Source organism: Jaculus jaculus, chromosome 5, assembly GCF_020740685.1.
Source record: "Jaculus jaculus isolate mJacJac1 chromosome 5, mJacJac1.mat.Y.cur, whole genome shotgun sequence".
Classification (NCBI taxonomy): Eukaryota; Metazoa; Chordata; class Mammalia; order Rodentia; family Dipodidae; genus Jaculus; species Jaculus jaculus.
The window spans coordinates 87,265,668-87,286,504 of record NC_059106.1 but is presented as its reverse complement, the minus strand read 5'-3'; the positions used below and the strand labels follow the sequence as shown (position 1 = coordinate 87,286,504).

Genomic DNA, 20,837 nt, shown 5'->3' with positions numbered 1-20,837 from the left:
CTTAAAGTTAGGACAGGATAACAAAGGAAGTGAGTGCACTTGGCAGCAATGAGAGGCATGAATACTTCTGACTTGGTAAAAGTGCTTGAGCAATTTTGCCAGATCAGAAAAGCATTTCGAAAAATAAAAGAACAAGTATTTCTGCCTCTGCAAAAAAAAAAAAAAAAAAAAAGAGTTTGTTTGATGAGTTCTAGGAACAGTAGTGCAATTCCAGTGAAGGATGTCAGGGATATGAGAGCTAACAGGTCATAAGTAATAGAACATGTTTGCCAAAACAAATTTCCAAGGATATACATTTTACTATTACAAAAAAATAAGTCACTCTATGTAGTAGACAGCTTCAGGTTCACTGAGATGAACTTCTAGACCAAACACAGTTATCGAGGAAGGGATTTATTAAAGCTTACAGATCCAGGAGAAGTTCCCTATTGGCAGAAGAAGCTGGCCCTGCTTTCACAGGTCCAAGCAGGGAGACAGAAACCACAAGCCAAAAATGTCACAGCACACTTCAGGAATTCCAGGTGGAATAAGGCACTTTGCATATCTTTAGACTGGAATTTCAAACCCACCACCACACCTTAAGATCTGCTCAGTGACACCTCCTCCAGCTAGGTGGCTGCAGGTCCAAACTAAAAACTAATAAAACACTGAATATATTGTAGGCTTTCTATTCAAACCACTGCACTCTATTAGTTAGTAGACTTACTATCTAGAAACTGCATAAGGACGTAAAGGATTTGTTCTGGCTGACAGTTGAAGAGGATGCAGCCCATCATGGTTGAGAAGGTGTGGCAGTGGAAGCAAAGGCTGGCATCCACAGTCAAGTAAGCAGAAAGTGGAGCCCTGCTATAAAACCTCGAGGCCTGTGCTCTGTGACTCACTTTCTCCAGCACTCTCTACTCCTACAGGTTCTGCCACCTTCCCAAGCAGCACTGTTCACTGGGAATCAAGTGTCTAAAATATGGGTGACCTTTCTTATTCAAACTCCAATAGTCAAAACAATCTAGTTAACGGTGTTTTGTGAGCCGACAATCTAAAAGAAAGTAAGGAATTATGATAAATGCAGATGCAAATATATGATTGTTACTTTCTTTTTCTTTACAAAAACATTATGAAATTGAATGATCATAGCATTAACTTTTTAAATTTTCAGTGTTAGCTCTATATCTTGGTAATCCCTGATATTTTACCAATTTCTGTCAGTTAGCATTTGCCTATTAAAGTCAAAGTTCCAAATTAAAAAATATATTTTACTAATTTATGTTAGAGAAGAGAGAGGCATTGGGGGATGGGTATGCCAGGGCCTCTAGCCTCTGCAAATGAACTCCAGGTACAAGCACCATCTTGTGCATCTGGCTTTACGTTGGTATTGGAGAATCAAACCTGGGTCCTTAGGCTTCGCAGTCAAGCACCTTAACTGCTAAGCCATCTCAACTCTCTGTTCCACAAAGTTTTTTATTTTAAAATATTATTTATTTGCAAGCACAGAGAGAGAGAGAGAGAGAGAGGAAGGGAGAGAGACTGAGAGAGAGAGAATGGCTACTGCAAATTCCAGATGCATGTCTGTTTTGTGCACATCTTGTTTCAGGTGTACTGAGGAATTGAACCGAGACTGTTAGGCATTGCAAGCAAGTACCTTACCCGCTAATCCATCTCTCCAACCTGAAAGCTATAAACTTTAAGCAAGTAGGAAACTAAACTTGGTTTCTCATCATATTGCTTTTGCTATAGTGGTTTTTATTTATTTCTTTTGCAGTTCTAGTGATTAAATTCAGACCTTCCATATACTAAGCAAGTAACCTACCAAATCCCCAACACTTCAAGTCACTTCTTTAATTATTAAAACCATGAATAAAGAAGATGCTCCTGAAAAAAATCTGACCTTGAGGCAATATTTTCAAATGTTTTAACAGGGGTAAGGGGTGGCATTGATAAAAGTTTTATGATTTTTTTATTTTAAATGTCAGTGAGATTTACCTTCTCCATTGATGAACAAGGTGACTACAGATAAATATGACAAGTTATATGACCCATGTAACTTAGTCTAGTCTCTTGGAATCTAGGGTTTCTTACTTTTAAGCAATTTAATAAGATCAACTTTCCAATGTTGTAAGAATGTAATTAAAATTAACATAATAGTGTGATATTATATAAAGAATGATCAATAAATTATTATTATGTTCTTTTGACAAAAACATATGTAAAATATCTAAACTATACTTTTGAAATTAGAAGAAACTAAGTTTTTGGCCTATAAAATTGAAACTGAGAAGGCAAAGAACTCATCCAAGTTCGTACAATTGGATAATGACAGAGCTAGAATGAGCTGTTGGATCTCCTTGGATCTCCTCTGACCTTGAAACTACCTCTTTAACTCCTAGCCAAAACTTTTGGTCATAGTCTTAGATTCTGTGGCATAAGCCCTGCCCCAATCTTTTGAGTCCTATGGGTTTCTCTAACCACCTCACATCAGCCCATCTCTTTGTTTCTAATGTGGCCCTTGTTTCAAAGTTAAGAGCAAGTATGTCCTGGTAAACATACCTGTCCTCCCATTGATGGAAATTTATGGTCAGCCTAGATTCTCTAGTGTAGTGGGACAGCACTTGCTATGCTTTCATCATAAGCTCAATAATGTGGCTTAATAGAATGATCAGGTCCTTTTATTCAACATGGACTTGACTTACAGCTCTGTATGGTGGTGTATGCCTTTAATCCTAGCACTTGGGAGGCAGAAGTAGGAGGATTACCATGAGTTTGATACCACCCTAACATTATATAGTGAATTCCAGGTCAGCCTGAGTTAGACCCTACCTTGGAAAACCAAAAAATAAAAATAAAATAAAATAGTAATAATAATAATAATAATAATATTCATATTCACAAAGAGGTACCATTTCAGAAAATAGAACCATTTTATCCCCTTTGATCTGTAGCAACTTATATTGGATCAGTAGATTAAATACTAGATTACCTTTTACTTTTTTAAAAAAATGTTTCATTTATATTTATTTATCTGAAAAAGAGAGAAAGAAGAAGAAAAGAGAGAGAATTGGTACACCAGGGCATTCAGCTACTGCAAATAAACTCTAGATGCATGTGCTACCTTGCTTACGTGGGTTCTGTGGAATCAAGCTTGGGTTCTTTGGCTTTGCAGGCAAGTGCCTTAACTGCTAAGCCATCTCTCTAGACCTACACTACCTTTCTCTAAATTACTAAACTTCACCCCAAAATTCATATAATTTTTTCTGACTTATTTGCTATAGCATTGCATTAAAAGGCAATTGTTTTGTTAACAAGAGAATTGAGGTGTCCAGTCTCCTACATTCAAATGTATAATCACAGGATGTCATTAATGTACCACAGTAATTCAAATCAGCCTCTTCCTTTCCATTTAACAATATTCATTCATACTTAAAGGTTTCTTAACTTTTTCTAACTCAGTCAGAATATCACCCAATATTGATATTGTTTGTCCAAGCTGCCATTAACAAGGGTGGAGGAGAGACAGATAGCTAGAAGTTTGCATCTCTTTCTGCTATTCATAATCTCTGCACTATAACCAGTTGAAGTCATTAACTTTAAACTCGGGGGAAAAAAAAAACAACAACATGAAAGATGAGTCTTCTAAAAGCACCTTTCATTTCTAGCAGAAAAAAGCAAGACATAAGAACAAAAGAGATGTGTAGACCCAGAAGCATGGCTTTCTGACTAGGAACTATGTGTTCCATGCTGCCACAGAGTCATTTTAGTCATGTTGTGCGTTTGATTTCTCTCACACTGTAGGACACAGTATTGACAAATCAGAAACAGCATACAAAATATAGAAATTTATTTCTCACTGTTCAAGGGGCTGTGACCAGAGTGCCCACGTGAATTCTGTTAAAGTTAGATATTGCTGACTTTTTTGTTTGTTTTGAAATAGGGTCTAATATAGCCCAAACTAGCCTTGACCTCACTATATAGCCAGACATGACATTGCACCCCTGATTCTCTTGCATCCACCATCCTGAGTTCTGGAATTACAGGCATTTACCACTTCATCTGGCTTCTGATTTCTTATTGTGTCATCACATTTCAAAAAGAGATAGCTTTGATCTTTTCAGACCCTTATAGGGTTAGTAATCCCACTCATGAGGTCTCCATGCTCATGCTCATGACTTAAGGTCTTTCCCAAGACTCCACCTCAAAATACCATTGCAATGATTTAGACTTCAACATGTGAATTTTGTCAGCAAAGTGGTAAACTTCAGACCATAGCACAGAATGAATTAGGTTCCACAAACTTACCTCACCTCATATAATGGTTGCATCTTTGTAATTAACAATATGTTGCATACACTATTTTCTTACCCAGAGAATGAAACCCAGATTCATGTCAACTAACTTGTCTAAGCTCACATAGCTAGTAAGTACTAGAACCAGGATTTATGAGTAGAGCTATCTGACTTTAATTTATTCTCTAAGGTGTCTAAACCTCTTCTCTGACAACCTTTCTTTTGTTGTGTGAATCTTACAGGATTATGGACATTTTCAGGGGTGGGGAGGGACTTTATCTTCATGAGTCAGCCAGTGGGTGGGGTAATATTGCTACTACATCTCTACTTTCCTGCTTTGCTAACCTGCCCCAGGACTTGATCTGCTTCAGTCTTCTCTGTGACTATGTGCTTATGGTGGTTTAGATGCAAACTATAAAAAGAGCACTCGTGTTTGAATACTAATCCCTAGCTGGTGGCAGTTTGGAGCAATACCGTTTAAGATGTAGAGTGTTGCTGGAGAAAGTATGTCAAAGGCACAGACCTTAAGGTGTACAGTCTAACCTTCCTTGGTGCCTTTTCTCTACTTCCATGCTGAGGTGATAGTATGATGCTGGTTCCTTCTCTTGCCCTGTTTTTCTAGCCATGATAGATTTCCCCTTGAAACTATAAGGCAAAAATATACCTTTTCCCATCCTTAAACTACTTGTGGGTAGGTATTTTGTCCTAGTAAGGAGAAAGTAATTGACCTAGAAAATTTGTGCCAAGAAGTAGGATTGTGGTAAATCTGACCAAGTTGTTTTGAGGCTTTGAAATTGGTTTGTCAGAGAACTAGGTTAGAGCTTGGAAATTTGTATTTGAAAAGGTTTACAATGATATAAGTAGAGCTTAATGGACCATTGTGATGTGAATTTAGAAGATTAAACTGCAGGGGGAAATTTCAACCATGGAAGCTTGGTCCATAAAGTTCCAAAGAAGAATATGGACTTTCTTGGGAACTGGCTAGAGGCAGTTATTGTGATGACCTGACAAAGAAACTGGCTACATTCTGCCCATGTCTTGAGAATTTGAATGAAGTTGAATTTAAAATAATAGACTAATGGGTTTGGCAGAGGAAATTTCAAGGCATAATGACATTCAATTTGTGGTATGCATTCTTTTAGCTGTCTTAATCTAAATCTAAAATGAAAGAGAAGAAAACATAGAGCAGAACATAAAGGTATGAAATATATAAAGTTTGACACAGAAATAGATGTAAGCACATTTAAAATCCCAGGGGCCCAGAAACTGCAGCCTCTGGCTGTAGTTGTTGAAGAGATTACACCATTAAAGATAAGCCAGCTGCTCCGCACTGGAACAATAGGAAGGATGCCCTGAGGGCAAGAACCAGCACATTAAAGGCTCAAGATAGTAAGATGCTAATTCAAGGTAAAGGCTTGAAGGAAGAATTCAGGCAATCTTTACTCCCCAAGGTCAGTATACAGAAGCTGCTATAGCTGCAGTCCAAGAGGAGGCTTTAAGTTTACAGTAGAACATTTCAGCAGCATCCACATGGTACTGGTTTGGGAAGAATAAAAGATGCTAGATGTAAATAATGGAATACTTCACCACCACCACGGTTCTAGAAAGCTGCTAAGGATCCAAGCTATTCAGAAACTACTGGAAGTCTCTTTAAGAGATTTCTCTCACATGTCATATAATTATCCACTTTTGTAAGAACAGGGCTTTTCTACAACATCTCACTGAGCAGTTATCCAGGCTGTAGAGACATTCCTGCTATTGAGGACTAGCTTCTCCCATAGCAGCCTGTTGTAACAGGGTGTGCTGATGTTTCCTATTCTTCTGTTGAGCCAGAGCTAGAACTATCATTGACTGGATTTTGAAGGTCCATGAGTGAGGAGCCCAGAAGAGGTACACAGAAGCCACACTGAAAGAGGCAGCCTGTAGGGTTATTTGTTTGTATTCTGATTGTTATGAAAATTTCAAAGTAGGGGTAAAAACAAGAGAGTAACAAGGTCAAACATTTTACATGAAGTTGTTGGTATGTGAGGATGGATACTAGGGCCAAGAAAATTTTAAAGTGTTAACAATATTGTCAGTAAGAACAATGAAAGAATTGAGAAGTTTGAGAAACATCTATGAGCTAAAATTCACAAGACTGATTGCAATTAGAGAAAAGAAGAAACAAGTTTGAAGTTATAAGCTGTGGGTTGACCAAATCCTACTGTGAATTTACACCAAGGTTTTGCCACCTGAGATCCAAAAATGTGTTTAGGGCTATAGCAATGGTTCAGTGGATAAAGGCACTTGCTTGCAAAAATATATTAATGGGATGCTCCAATTCTCCAATGCTAGATGTCAAGGAGGGGTTATACTACAGTGAGTATAGTCTTTTTTTTTCTGGGAAAGGGTTATCTTATTCTAAGCTTCTTCTTTTCTTTGCATGTCTAACCCTGTGGTACTGACTGGTCACTGAAGGAATATAATATATTGAAAAGATTATGGAACTGATGTCACCCCTAGCCTTGCCACTCACTTTTTTTTTCTTTTATTATTCTATTTTATTTTATTTTTTTAATTTTTATTAGCATTCTCCATGATTATAAAAAAAATCCCATGGTAATTCCCTCCCTCCCCCCCCCAAACTTTCCCCTTTGAAATTCCATTCTCCATCATATTACCTCCCCATCTCAATCATTGTACTTACATATATACAATGTCAACCTATTCAGTACCCTCTTCCCTTCCTTTCTCTTCCCTTTATGTCTCCTTTTTAACTTACTGTCCTCTGCTACTAAGTATTTTCATTCTCACGCTGAAGCCCAATCATCTGTAGCTAGGATCCACATATGAGAGAGAACATGTGGCGCTTGGCTTTCTGGGCCTGGGTTACCTCACTTAGTATAATCCTTTCCAGGTCCATCCATTTTTCTGCAAATTTCATAACTTCATTTTTCTTTACCGCTGAGTAGAACTCCATTGTATAAATGTGCCACATCTTCATTATCCACTCATCAGTTGAGGGACATTTAGGCTGGTTCCATTTCCCAGCTATTATAAATTGAGCAGCAATAAACATGGTTGAGCATGTACTTGTAAGGAAATGAGATGATTCCTTCAGATATATGCCTAGGAGTGCTATAGCTGGATCATATGGTAGATCAATTGCCCCCGACCTGCGGGGCCAATATTACGTGGGGTGGTCAAGGAGGGCTGCAACCTGTAAAGAACAGGCGGAAAAGAAGAAGGAGACCAAGCAGAGGTTTCGTCAAAGTCTCGTTTAATGTTGGATTTTTTAGCTCTTTTATAATCAACCAGCAAGCAGGGGGATCAAGCAGGGGGGCACAAGGAAAGGAGGAGATGAGGCCACCTGGCCGTAATCTTCTGGAACAGCCTGTGGCTTCTCTCAGATTGTAACATCTTGTAACATTTCTCAGAGCAGTCGTTTGTTCTCAGGGTAGGAGCCGCACAAGGGCTGCTTTTCTTTTTGTCCCAGGGCAGCCAGGTCATGGTCTCTGACAATCAATCCTTACCTGTTTTAGGAACCTCCACACTGATTTCCACAATGGCTGGACCAGATTGCATTTCCACCAGCAGTGTAGAAGGGTTCCTCTTTTTCCACACCCCCGCCAACATTTATGATCATTTGTTTTCATGATGGTGGCCAATCTGACAGGAGTGAGATGGTATCTCAATGTAGTTTTAATCTGCATTTCCCTGATGGCTAGTGATGTAGAACGCTTTTTTAGATGTTTATATGCCATTTATATTTCTTCCTTTGAGAATGTTCTATTTAGCTCCATAGCTCATTTTTTGATTGGCTTGTTTGATTCCTTATTATTTAACTTTTTGAGTTCTTTGTATAACCTAGATATTAAGCCTCTATCAGATATATAGCTGGCGAAGATTTTTTCCCATGCTGTAGGTTGCCTCTTTGCTTTTTTCACTGTGTCCTTTGCAGAGCAAAATCTTTGTAATTTCATGAAGTCCCAGTGATTAATCTGTGGTTTTATTACCTGAGCAATTGGGGTTGTATTCAGAAAGTCTTTGCCAAGACCAACATGTTGAAGGGTTTCCCCTACTTTTTCCTCTAGCAGTTTCAGAGTTTCAGGTCTGATGTTAAGGTCTTTAATCCATTTGGACTTAATTCTTGTGCATGGCAAGAGAGAAGAATCTATTTTCATCATTCTACAGATATTTATCCAGTTTTCCCAACACCATTTGCTGAAGAGGATGTCTTTTCTCCAATGAGTATTTTTGGCATTTTTATCAAATATCAGGTGGCTATAGCTACTTGGGCGTACGTCTGGGTCCTCTATTCTGTTCCACTGATCTACATGTTGGTTTTTGTGCCAGTACCATGCTGTTTTTGTTACTATGGCTCTGTAGTATAGATTAAAATCAGGTATGGTGATACCACCAGCCTTATTTTTGTTGCTCAGAATGATTTTAGATATTCGAGGTTTTTTGTGATTCCAAATGAATTTTTGGATTGTTTTTTCTATTTCCATGACGAATGCTTTTAGAATTTTGATAGGGGTTGCATTAAATGTGTAGATTGCTTTTGGTAAGATTGCCATTTTCACAATATTGATTCTTCCAATCCAGGAACAGGGGATGTTTCTCCACTTTCTAGTGTCTTCTGCAATTTCTCGCTTGAGTGTTTTAAAGTTCTCATTGTAGAGATTCTTTACTTCCTTGGTTAGGTTTATTCCAAGGTACTTTTTATTTTTTTGAAGCAATTGTGAATGGGAGTGATTCTCTTATTTCATTCTCTGTGTGTTTGTTGTTAGCATATATGAAGGCTACTGATTTCTGTTTATTTATTTTGTATCCTGCTACATGGCTGTAGGTTTTGATCAGCTCTGACAGTTTGCTAGTAGAGTCTTTAGGGTCCTTTATGTATATAATCATGTCATCTGCAAATAATGATAACGTGATCTCTTCCTTTCCAATTTGTATCCCTTTTATGTGTGTCTCTTGCCTTATTGCTATGGCTAAGACTTCCAGAACTATATAAAATAAAACTGGAGACAGTGGACACCCTTGTCTTGTTCCTGATTTTAGTGGAAAAGCTTCCAGTTTTTCCTCATTTAGTAATATGTTGGCTATAGGCTTGTCATAAATAGCTTTTATTATATTGAGATATGTTCCTTCTATTCCCAGTCTCTGTAGTACTTTTATCATGAAGGGATGTTGGATTTTGTCAAATGCTTTCTCTGCATCTAATGAGATGATCATGTGATTTTTGTCCTTCAACCCATTTATATAATGTATTGCACTTATAGATTTGAATATATTGAACCATCCCTGCATCTCTGGGATAAAGTCTACTTGGTCAGGGTGAATGATCTTTTTGATATACTCTTGTATTTTGTTTGCCAATATTTTGTTGAGAATTTTTGCATCTATGTTCATGAGGGAGATTGGTCTGTAATTTTCTTTTTTTGTTCTATCTTTGCCTGGTTTTGGTATCAGGGTGATGCTGGCCTCATAGAAGGAGTTTGGTAGAATTCCTTCTTTTTCTTTTTCCTGGAAAAGATTAAGAAGCAATGGTGTTAGCTCTTACTTAAAGGTCTGGTAAAATTCAGCAGTGAATCCATCTGGGTCTGGGCTTTTTTTAGTTGGGAGATTATTGATACCTGTTCGGATCTCCATGTTTGTTATAGGTCTATCTAAGTGATTAATCTCATCTTGATTTAATTTAAGTAGGTCATATAAATCAAGGAAATCATCCATTTCTTTCAGAATTTCATACTTCGTGGAGTATATGCTTTTATAGTATGTCCCTATGATTTTTTGAATTTTCTGGGAATCTGTTGTGATGTTACCTTGTTCATCTCTGATTTTATTAATTTGTGTCTCTTCTCTCTTTTTTTTGGTCAGGTTTGCTAAGGGTTTATCAATCTTGTTTATCCTTTCAAAGAACCAACTCTTTGTTTCATTAATTCTTTGGATTTTTTTTTTTTTTTGTTTCTATTTCATTAATTTCTGCCCTAATCTTTATTATTTCTTCCCGTCTACTGATTTTTGGTTTGCCTTGTTCTTCTTTTTCCCAGGCTTTAAGGCAAAGAATTAGGTCATTTACTTGTGGCCTTTCTAATTTCTTAATATAGGCACTTAAGGCTATAAATTTACCTCTTAGAACTGCCTTCATTGTGTCCCAAAGATTTTGATATGTTGTGTTCTCATTATCATTTGACTCTATAAATTTTTTGATTTCCTTCTTGATTTCTTCATTGACCCATTCATCATTTAGTAGTGTATTGTTTAGTTTCTATGATTTTTGTGTATGCTCTATAGCCTTTCTTGCTACTGATTTGTAGTTTAATTCCATTGTGGTCAGATAGAATGCAAGGAATTATTTCAGTTTTCTTGAATTTGTTAAGATTTGCTTTGTGTCCTAACATATGGTCTATTTTAGAGAATGTTCCATGTGCTGCTGAAAAGAATGTATATTCTGCAGCCTTTGGATGAAATGTCCTGTGTATATCTGTTAGGTCCATTCCTTCTATGACCTCATTTAGTCCAGATGCCTCTCTGTTTATTTTTTCCCTGGGATGACCTGTCAATTGCCGAGAGTGGGGTGTTAAAGTCACCCACTACCTCTGTGTTTGGTGTTATCTGTGACCTTAGTTCTAATAGTGTTTGTTTGATGAATTTGAGAGCCCCCATGTTAGGTGCATATATGTTTAGGATTATAATGACTTCCTGTTGGAGTGTGCCCTTAATCAATATAAAGTGACCTTCCTTGTCTTTCTTGACTGACGTTGGACTAAAGTCTACCTTGTCAGAAACTAGGATAGCAACCCCTGCTTGTTTTCTAGGCCCATTTGATTGAAACACCATCTTCCAACCCTTCACCCTAAGATAATGTCTTTCCTTTGTAGAAAGGTGAGTTTCTTGGAGACAACAAATTGTAGGATCCTGCTTTTTAACCCAGTCTGCAAACGTATGTCTTTTCGTTGGGGCATTGAGGCCATTGATATTAAGAGATAATATTGAAAGGTATATATTTATGTTTGCCATTTTTTTTTTTTTATGGTTCTGGTTCTGCCTGTGCTCTCTTGTGTTAAATAGTATTTGAGTATTGCTTGTTTTTTCTAGGTTCCTTATATGTATGCTTTTTCTTTTCTTCAGCATGGAGGATTCTATCAAGTATTTTCTGTAGAGCTGGTTTTGTTTTCTAATACTCCTTTAACCTGCTTTTGTCATGGAATTTCCTTATTTCTCTGTCTATTTGAATGGATATTTTTGCAGGATAAAGTAACCTTGGTTGACAGTTGTTATCTTTCAGAACTTAGAATATATCACTCCAAGCCCTTCTGGCTTTAAAAGTTTGTGTTGAATAATCTACTGTAATCCTGATGGGCTTGCTTTTGTAGGTAACTCTCTAACTGCTTTCAATAATTTTTCTTTGGTGTTGTGTGTTTTGGAAGTTTGATTATAATATGGCAAGGAGAGGTTCTTTCCAGGTTTTGTCTGGCTGGGGTTCTAAAGGCTTCCTGTATCTGTACTGGCACCTCTTTTCCAATTTGGGGGAAATTTTCTTCTATGATTTTGTTGAAGACATCTACTATGCCTTTGGAGTGGAATTCTTCTCCTTCTACTATGCCCTGAATTCTTATATTGGATCTTTTCATAGTGTCCCGAATATCTTGAAATTCCCACTCATACTTTTCTATAAATTTGTCTTTCTCTTTGTTGGCCTGTATTAGATCTGCCACCTGGTCTTCTAGCTTAGATATTCTGTCCTCTCCTTCATCCATTCTACTGGTGAGATTTTCTACAGTTTTTTATATCATTAACTGTGTTCTTCATTGCTAGTAAATCTGACTGGTTTTTCTTTATTATTTCTATTTCCTTATTTATGTGTTGTATTACCTTCTTTATTTCATGAAATTGGTGTCCTGCATCTTCTTTGATTCCTTTGATTTCCTCTTTAAGTTCCTTTTAACTCCTTTGATTTGTTCTCTGACTTCTTTGAACATATTTATAATCATTCTTCTGAAATCTTTTTCAGGCATTTCCTCTAACTCTTTCACACTGGAGGCCATTTCTGATGCATTAATACTTTTAGGTGGATTTGTATCATCTTGCTTTTTAGTGTTTCTTGTGTTATAATGTATATATTTTTGCATCTTGGATTAAGTTAATGCTTAGATTTTCTAGCTAGCTGGGTATTCTTAGCTGTATCAATTGATTTGATGTTATATATTTTCAGGGTAGGAGCTTAAGGTATTAGGTGTGGCTCTTAAGACTCTGAGAGTATCTACAAAGGTGCTCCTAGGGGTTGAGTTTCCCTGGTATGGGAGTATTCAATTAGGCTGAGTGGAATAAAATACAGGTAGATTCTAAAATTTAACTAAACACTGTACCCATTCTATCAAAAACAGCCTCAAGTATGTATGCCAGAGTAGTTATTATAACAACCAGATCCTCTATCACCATAGAGATTAAGATTTCTGGTCTGTTGAGGGATCCAAGTCAGCTTGTGACCAAGTGAGACCCTTCCTTGGTGCAATCCCAGTTACCTTGGGTGATTTTGGTCTCAGTCAAGTTGCTGTCTGGGTCGTCGGGCTTCTCTTCTGATTTCTGGAGTGGGGCACTGGTTTTTCTAAGGGGCAAACCGAGCCTGGCAACTGTGGCCCTGCAGATCAGCACCCCTGTTGCTGGAACTGCTGATGCTAAAGGTGCCTCTGCTGGGTCTGTCAGCAGCTGAAGCTCTGCTGCTGGCCCCACCGCTGCTGTTGCCTCTGCTGCCTCTGCTGCTGCTGCTGCTGCTGCTGCTGCTGCTGCTGAAGCTGCTGCTGCTGGGTCAACTGCTGCTGCTGCCACTGAAGCTGCTGCTGCTCGGTCTGCCGCTGCTGCCGCTCCTGGGTCTGCTGCTGCTGGGGCTGCTGTTACCAGTGCCAGAGGCTCTGATGTTGCTCCCCGACTTTGTTCCTGTTTGGGTCCCACTGTCCACCCAAGTTGTCGTGTCCAGGTCCCAGGACACTGCTCTGTTGGCTGGAGCTGGAGGGAGCTGCAGCTGCTCTGGTTCTCTCACTGCTCCACGTGTTCTTCTACCTCATGGTCTGTTCCTCCGTTGCTCACTCCCACTCTCCCTTCACGTTTCCTGAGTTGCTGATAGCACCGGTGTGAGTGGAAGCTCCTGTACCTGGCCTTTCCCGTGGCTGGAGCCGAGCCTGGCGGCTTTCTGTTGCGCTGCCGCCGCTGCAGTTGGCAGAGCTGCCAGGGCCACTTTTGCCATCCTGTGCGGGCCCTGGAAGCTCTGGATCTCTTCTACTTCTCTGCTGCTGCTTCAATTTCCTATACACCTCCCTTTTTAGTAAAAGTGTGTATTTTGCTGGGATTTTTTGGTCTTCCCCAGGCTGCTTTGGCATGGTACCTATGCTGCCATCTTAACTGGAAGTCTTCACCACTCACTTTTAATGTGTCTTTGTACAGATCTCTTTTCCTCATTGAGCCTTACCTCCAGTACTCTATGAATGTATGTGTGGTTTCTGAATAGAGTTTTCAGCTGAGTCACAAAGCATATAGAAAGTCTGAAGCCTTTAGGTGAGCTCCAAGTGGCAGTGTACTGAAAGACCCAGAAACTAAACTGATGCCATGAAGGGATTCAGTAGGGCACTGCCCTGGCTAGGCCTAAATTTCAAGTTCCTGCTTAAGCAGAAGGCAATTACCCTGACATATAGTCAGGAAAGATATCCACCCAAGGGCTGAGTCAGCCCTAGACATGCCAAGGACATTCCTGAGGCCTTTCCCTTCTGCCCTTCTGCCCCAGCTAATCAAAAGCATACAAATGTTACTGCTACTTGCTTAGCCAATCACAATGGAGATTACCTCTGCCTAGAGTTCCTCTAGCTCCTGCCCCAAATTTGCCACCAAAATCCCAAGCCAATCAGAAGAGTACAAGTGCAGGTACTGTTTAAATCAACCAATCATGTACCCATGCCGTACTTCTTTGTTCAAATCCCTATATAAATCCTACCCTCCTGCTACTCGGTGCTCTTGTATGGATCCACTGCATTGGTGAAGTCAAGAGACCATGCTTAAGCATGAAATAAAGCTCCTTGCCCTTGCATACATGTATGGTTCTCCTTGGTGGTCACTGGGGTTGCCAAGAATTGGGCATAACATGTACAAAATGGCAAGCACTGAGACTGGTGTTGGCAGTGAGAAAGCAGATCCCTGAAGTCAGCATTTGGTAAAGGCCTATTTCTCAACCGTCATAGATCATGAATAATTCTCTCAGATCCTGAATTCTTAGATGGGAAGCCTTGAAGGTCATGTCTTCTGGCATTGTAGTCAAAATATAGGCCTCCTGATGCTGAGTCCTAATGCCTGTGTCTTTAATATGAGTGTGTCCCCAACTACAATGTGTGGTGTCAAAATGCCTGAGTTTTCAAGTGGCTAAATTAGAACTAAATATTTAATGCACAAAGTCTGACTTCTCAGGGCCTTTGATCTGAAACTTCTTAAAACATCTTAAAAGCCCTTCAAAAAGTGGTTAGTATTTCATTACAGTCACTTAAAATAGATTTATTTTATCAAAACATCCTGTCAGAAACATTGAAGGCAAAATGAATAACTCCAAGCAATTCTGACAGGACTGCCTCCATACATTAGGCACCCATGATCTCTGAGTAGCCCCATCCACATGCTGAGGGGCACAGCTGTCATGGGCATGCCCACAATGGATCTAGAACTGTGAGCAAAGGAGGTGGTGAGGCTTGTCAGAAGCCTTGGGAAGCTGCATCAAGAACATCCAATGAAAGGAATGAGTAGTTTTTGAGGCTGTCACAAGTCAAACCCTAAACCTGGGGATCTCATTTGTTGAATCCTATGGAATCTTAGTGACAGCTCCATGAGGAATACACTGATACCTGTGTACCCATCAGGAAACTAGAAACTGATGTTCAGAGGCATATGTAACTTACCTAAGATTAGACTAGAATTAAGATGGAATCTCAGGTTTAACTCAGAAGTCTGTTCTTGTTTCTTTAGGTTTTATTTTATTTTATTTGTTTTTATTTATTTACAAAGAGAGAGAGAGAGAAAAGGAGGGAGGCAGGATGGGAGGCAGGGAAGGAGGGAAGGAGGGATGGAAAGAAAGAATGGTCACATCAGGACCTTGCCACTGCATACAACTCCAGATGCATGTCACTTTGTGCATCTGGCTTTATGTACCCAGGATGTCAGATTTTGCACGTAAGTATCTTAACTGCTGAGCCATCTCCCAAGCTTTGATTTGTTTGTTTTGGTTCTCAGTTTATACTGGCCATTTTGTTGATACCACTACTGGTTGTGTTTTTAAAGAATAATGTAAGAATATAATATTTTCTAAAATTATATACCTAGTATATATAATTCTATTAATTAGAAAGGAAGAAATTAAAAATCATGTAAAACTTCACCACCTGCATAACTACCTATTGAATAACTACTTGTGTTTATTAAGTATCATTTTGTTCACAGTTCTTGAGACCTTGGTACATGCCAGTTTATCCGTGGCTTTTGGAGTAGAGATGAAGCAGTATGATATTTATGGTGAGAGTGCACAGCAGAGGAAGTTTCCCACTTCATGACAGCCAGGAAGCAAACAAATGAAGAGAAAGGACTAAGATCCTAATATCTCCTTCAATGGCACACCACCAATAACTTAACTTCCTTCCACAAGGACCATTTTATAAAGGTTCTACCACTTCCCAATAGTGTCATGGATGGGGAAGCTTTCTTTTTTGTTTGTTTGTTTGGTTGGTTGGTTGCTTTTTTGAGGTAGGGTTTCACTCTAGCTCAGGCTCACCGGGAATACACTCTGTATTCTCAGGGTGGCCTCAAACTCATGGCGATCCTCCTACCTCTGCCTCCCGAGTGATGGGATTAAAGGTGTGCACCACCATGCCTGGCATGAAAGCTTGCTTTTAACACATGAACGTTTGTGGGTTCAAGATCAAAACTATAGCAGGAGTTTGTTGAAAGGAAAGGTGCATAGTGTCCAATGTGTGAAAACCTGGACAGCCCTCCACCTCCCAATGGAGAAGGGAGGTTTAGCGACAACATTTAGATGCATTTAGTGGTGAAAAGAAATGTGAAGCTCTATTTCAAGCAGCCTTTTAATTTCCTCTGCATATATTCTGATTTGTATCTAATTTATCTTCCACAAGTTCTAGAAAGTTCTAAATACCAAATCTAATCTTCACTTTTCTACTCAATTATCACTTCTTCACTTATCTCGGGAGGATAAAAATCAAAACACCTCTATACATTGTGAAAAAGTTTTAATCTTCTGGCCCTTGCCACTGAGTTTGGCCTCAGTTTCCTTTCCTGTTTATTGATTGAGAATTTACAATCCCAGGATAATAATGGCTTACTCTTAGTGAACAGTTATAACTGCATGACAATATTCAAATCACTTCACACTTCCTCTTTCTAGCCGCTACAACAATCATTAAATATTTACTAACAGTTAATTCCAACAACTTGTTGAGATGAATAATACTAATAATTCCCACATTTTACAAAGGAAGAAACTGAGACACAAAAAGATGAAGTCATTAAGAGCAAAGCTAGGATTACAAACATAGAATGTGTTAACTACAAAGCTTGCATTTTTATCCATAATGTTATACTATCACTTGGTCTAAAGCATCACGTTGTAGTTCATGCTGCTGAGAATGACACCTGTTGCCACTTTGCCCAGGAATCTGGTAATGCAGAATACAAGAAGCCAGTTCTACTCAACCTTGCAGAAATAGATCAACCTTAATTGGCAGACTTCTTCTCCATTCCGTTTTAAAAATATTTATTCAGCCCAATTCATCTCTGGGTTGTGCACATGGAAACAGAAAAAGGATAGAATGGCATAAAATAAAGAAAAACTATTTTCTCAATGGTTTTATTCTATATTTGAGAGTGGTAAGATTTTTAACACTAATTTTTTTTCTAAAAGTGTGAGGCCAACAGTGTCAGTATAATACAGAAGATAAATATGATGGACAAGTTATTCAAGGAGGGCTTACTAGAGATTGTAGGGCACAAGTTAAATCTGCAAGCATGATAGAATAACCCAGGAACATATCTTCTATGGCAGGGGAGATGGAGACTATGACCTGTGTAAATTAGAGGATTTCCTAGGTATTATGAAACCACTTCCCATTCAACTGTGTAAATAAAAGGCTACTCAAACACTGGAAGTATTATCTCCTGGGTCATCAAGACCCTCAGTGTCCTTTACCAAAGCTTTTGTCTCTACTACAACTAGCTTCTCATTAGAATTCCTGGACTTTGTTCAGTGTTGCTAAGTGCTCTGTGATGAGAAAATGAGAGTAAATAAGAAACCAAACTTGTTACAGTCACATTCATTCTGTAGGGCTTTCTGGGCTACCCCCAGGAAACCATAAACAAGTCATATTATACAACTATCTCAGCTACAATCATCTCTTGTTTCTCTCTTTCTGCAATTCACATAAGGGGACCCCTGGAATTTTTACTCAAAAACGTGTCTGAGAACTGAGGACAAATGCTTAAACTGGCAAAGAAAGGAGTGGAATCTCAGACACAGGGCAGGAATTCTGGATAATATGGTGATTGAAACCACAAGAGTTTTGAGGACTCCACTCTAGGAATAAGCCTTTTGTTCTAGAGCTGTGGAATTAGATTATCATATAAATTGACTTAAAATGTCCCAGCATTCTCTTCCCATATTTAAGATCTGCATGCCCTTAGCCATTGCATCATGACCTCACAATGAGTCACAATATTGGGCCATCAACATTGTCATGGCTGGTGGAGGTAGGGGTAAAAGAAATCAAACTAGAAAGGTATCAGTTGGAAAGAAGAGGTTCAATAGAAGGTGTGGGGGAGGGGAGACAAGAAGGTATTATGTTCAAAATATATCACATATACATATATTTACATATAAAAGTGTCAATAAAATGTTTAAAAAAATCTCTTATGTTAAGTGTTTTGCGTGATGCCTAATATATAGGAGACATTGTTGTTATAGATGTTTATTCTTTTCCCCACAACACACTTATATGCACACACCAAACCACTGATCAGAATTGTGTCTTTGGTCTTTTTCACCCTTTCTATTTTCTTTCCCAGATGGTGACTCTATCTTTGTGTGTCACTTTCTTTTCTCTATAGCCAGTGCCTTCTTAGAACAGGCAGTAAGATCAGGGAACCAGCCCCACTGTTGTCTGTGTTGTCCTTTTATTCTGGCAAACAACCAAGAATGTGAATGCCCTCCATACCAGTATAGGGCCAAGAACATCCTTCTAGTCTGCCTACATTTCACACCATTGTATTGAAGGCCTCATTTCTGATCTTAAATTTAGCTTCAATGACATGAATCAATGTTGCTTTTAATGTTGTGTTTTTGATGCAAGCTTTACATTTACCAAAAGATAGGTGAGATTTTTTTTTTTTCATACCAAACTATCTTTTGTTCCAGTTGGATTTGTTCAGCTCATATTATGTGCAAAATTATCTCCAAACAGTGGACAATAAAAGTCCTGCCAAGTAAGCTATCATTTTATTTGGTGGATTCTCTATAAGGATGGTGTGGATGTCGTCATGCTAAGTCTAACAGGGAGATTAAATGGAGGTTCAACCTTGAGACAGTGTGGAAACGAGATACTAATGTCTTGAGTTGGTACTAATTACCACACTTTTGGGCTAGGGTCTCACTAGCTCAGACTGACCTGGAATTCACTGTGTAGTCTCAGGTTGGCCTTATACTCATGGTGATCCTCCTACCTCTGCCTCCTGAGTGCCAAGATTAAAGGCATGCACCACCACATCCAGCTAATTACCACACTTTTTAAATGATAGCAAAAGGACTCAGTAGACTATTCAGACATTCTGGAATTTCACCAAATTCAATAGAAAGCCAAGTCCCTTGGAGAAGCTGTAGAGATGGATATCTGCCCATGTCTGTCTCCAAGATCCTTATAGCAAATCAGGTGATAGATCCTGTTTGGACCATGGTACTGAAGGGATTAAAGGAAGGAAGATTTAGAGCATATGGGAATGACATGATTATTTGAACAAATTCAGCCATACTACTAGCTAGATTTGGGACTTGCTATCAGAGGAAAGAGATTATGGTTAAGACAATGGGTATATCTGCTCTCAAGGAAAGTCACCAGTCTAGGCATACCCAGTGTAGGTAGCATCATGACTCATAGGAATAGCTATGACAAAAGGACAATGTCAAAGAACAATGCTGTTAGTCATTGCATGGTACTATGAGAGTACAGGAAGGAGGAAGCTCTAATCTAAGCCAAGAGCACTTGCTGATAAAGTGACATAAAAGAGTAAAAGTGTTTAATGCATGCTCAGAAGGCAATGCATATATATTCTGTTTTGTTTTATTTTTCTCACTTTTTTGTAATAGTTGTTGATGTTGCTATTTTTGTTGATTTGATTGCTTGCTTGCTTTAGCTTTAAGACAGTCTTACTAGGTATCCCAATTGAGCCTTGAACTGCAATCCTTCTGCCTCAACCTCCCAAGTGCTAAGATTATAGTCCTGTGTCACCACAACTGGCACAACTTTACTTGATTAATTAATTCATTGATTTGTTAATTTTCTCTTTACCTTCTTCCATACCATAGGATGAAGTATATATCTTTGTGATAAGAAAATAAGCAAAAATGGCTTAGTCCATGATAAGTCTGGTCCAGGGCTGTACAGCACAAAAAGACCCTAGGTCCATTGAACCTAGGTATCTTCTATGTACCTATGTATGAGCACTACAAAAGCCTATTTTTATTTCTGAAATCCTGCTTTCTGACTGGAGTGGGAGTTAAACTTTATATTTCTTTAATATTCAATACCAAATGGCTTATGGGAGGCCTAGCAGAGTGGTTTCAAATAAGCATTTTAATGTAGAATAAAGGTCAACGTGCTGGAATTTGAAACCATTAATCCTTTTGCTCTTAAGGAAGACTGTACTTTAACAGAATAAATAACAGATTAAATAATAAGAGTTCTTGAAATTCCAACAAGAAAAATTACACATTACATTGTCAAGAGTTCATGCCAATGAGACCTTAATGTTCTTCCCCTCATTCTCTTATTTTAGGTCACCAAGATTTAGAAAGTAAAGGGAAATTGTTCTTTTAATTTTCTCTTGTTTTACAGGTAGATAGAAAGTTTGAGTCTTTGAAGGTTAAGGGATCAATTATATTGGAAAATAAGCTCTAAGTTTTGTGGTTAGAACAAGTGCATTACCAGAGCCTGGAGAACAGAAGAACCTCCATGCTAATTTTCTCAACTTCAATGAGAAATGCTGTACAATGGGGCAGAAAATACAAGCCATCAAAGTGGACCAACAAACTGCCTAAAGCAGTCATCCCAGGTGACCATTGAAGATTCAAACCAAATATTACCTTCTCCTCACAAGCTGTCCTTACTTTTCAGTCAATGAGTTTGAACTTCCATACAAAGCTACTTATTATCTATTTTACCTAGTCTTTTCCATGATTTTCAATCTTCTTGCCCTATTTTAAATAAGAGCGTTTTGGTGTAAAAAGAAAAAGAAGAAGTGTCATTTATTGCACTCTGCCTAGGT

General features: G+C 38.5%; 1 protein-coding gene across 2 annotated transcripts in view; it reads left to right on the top strand.

Annotated features, from left to right (window-relative positions):
• Positions 1–20,837, top strand: part of Agbl4 (AGBL carboxypeptidase 4) — a 1,499,625-nt gene that overhangs the window by 963,743 nt on the left and 515,045 nt on the right. The gene's annotated exons all lie outside the window — the stretch shown is intronic.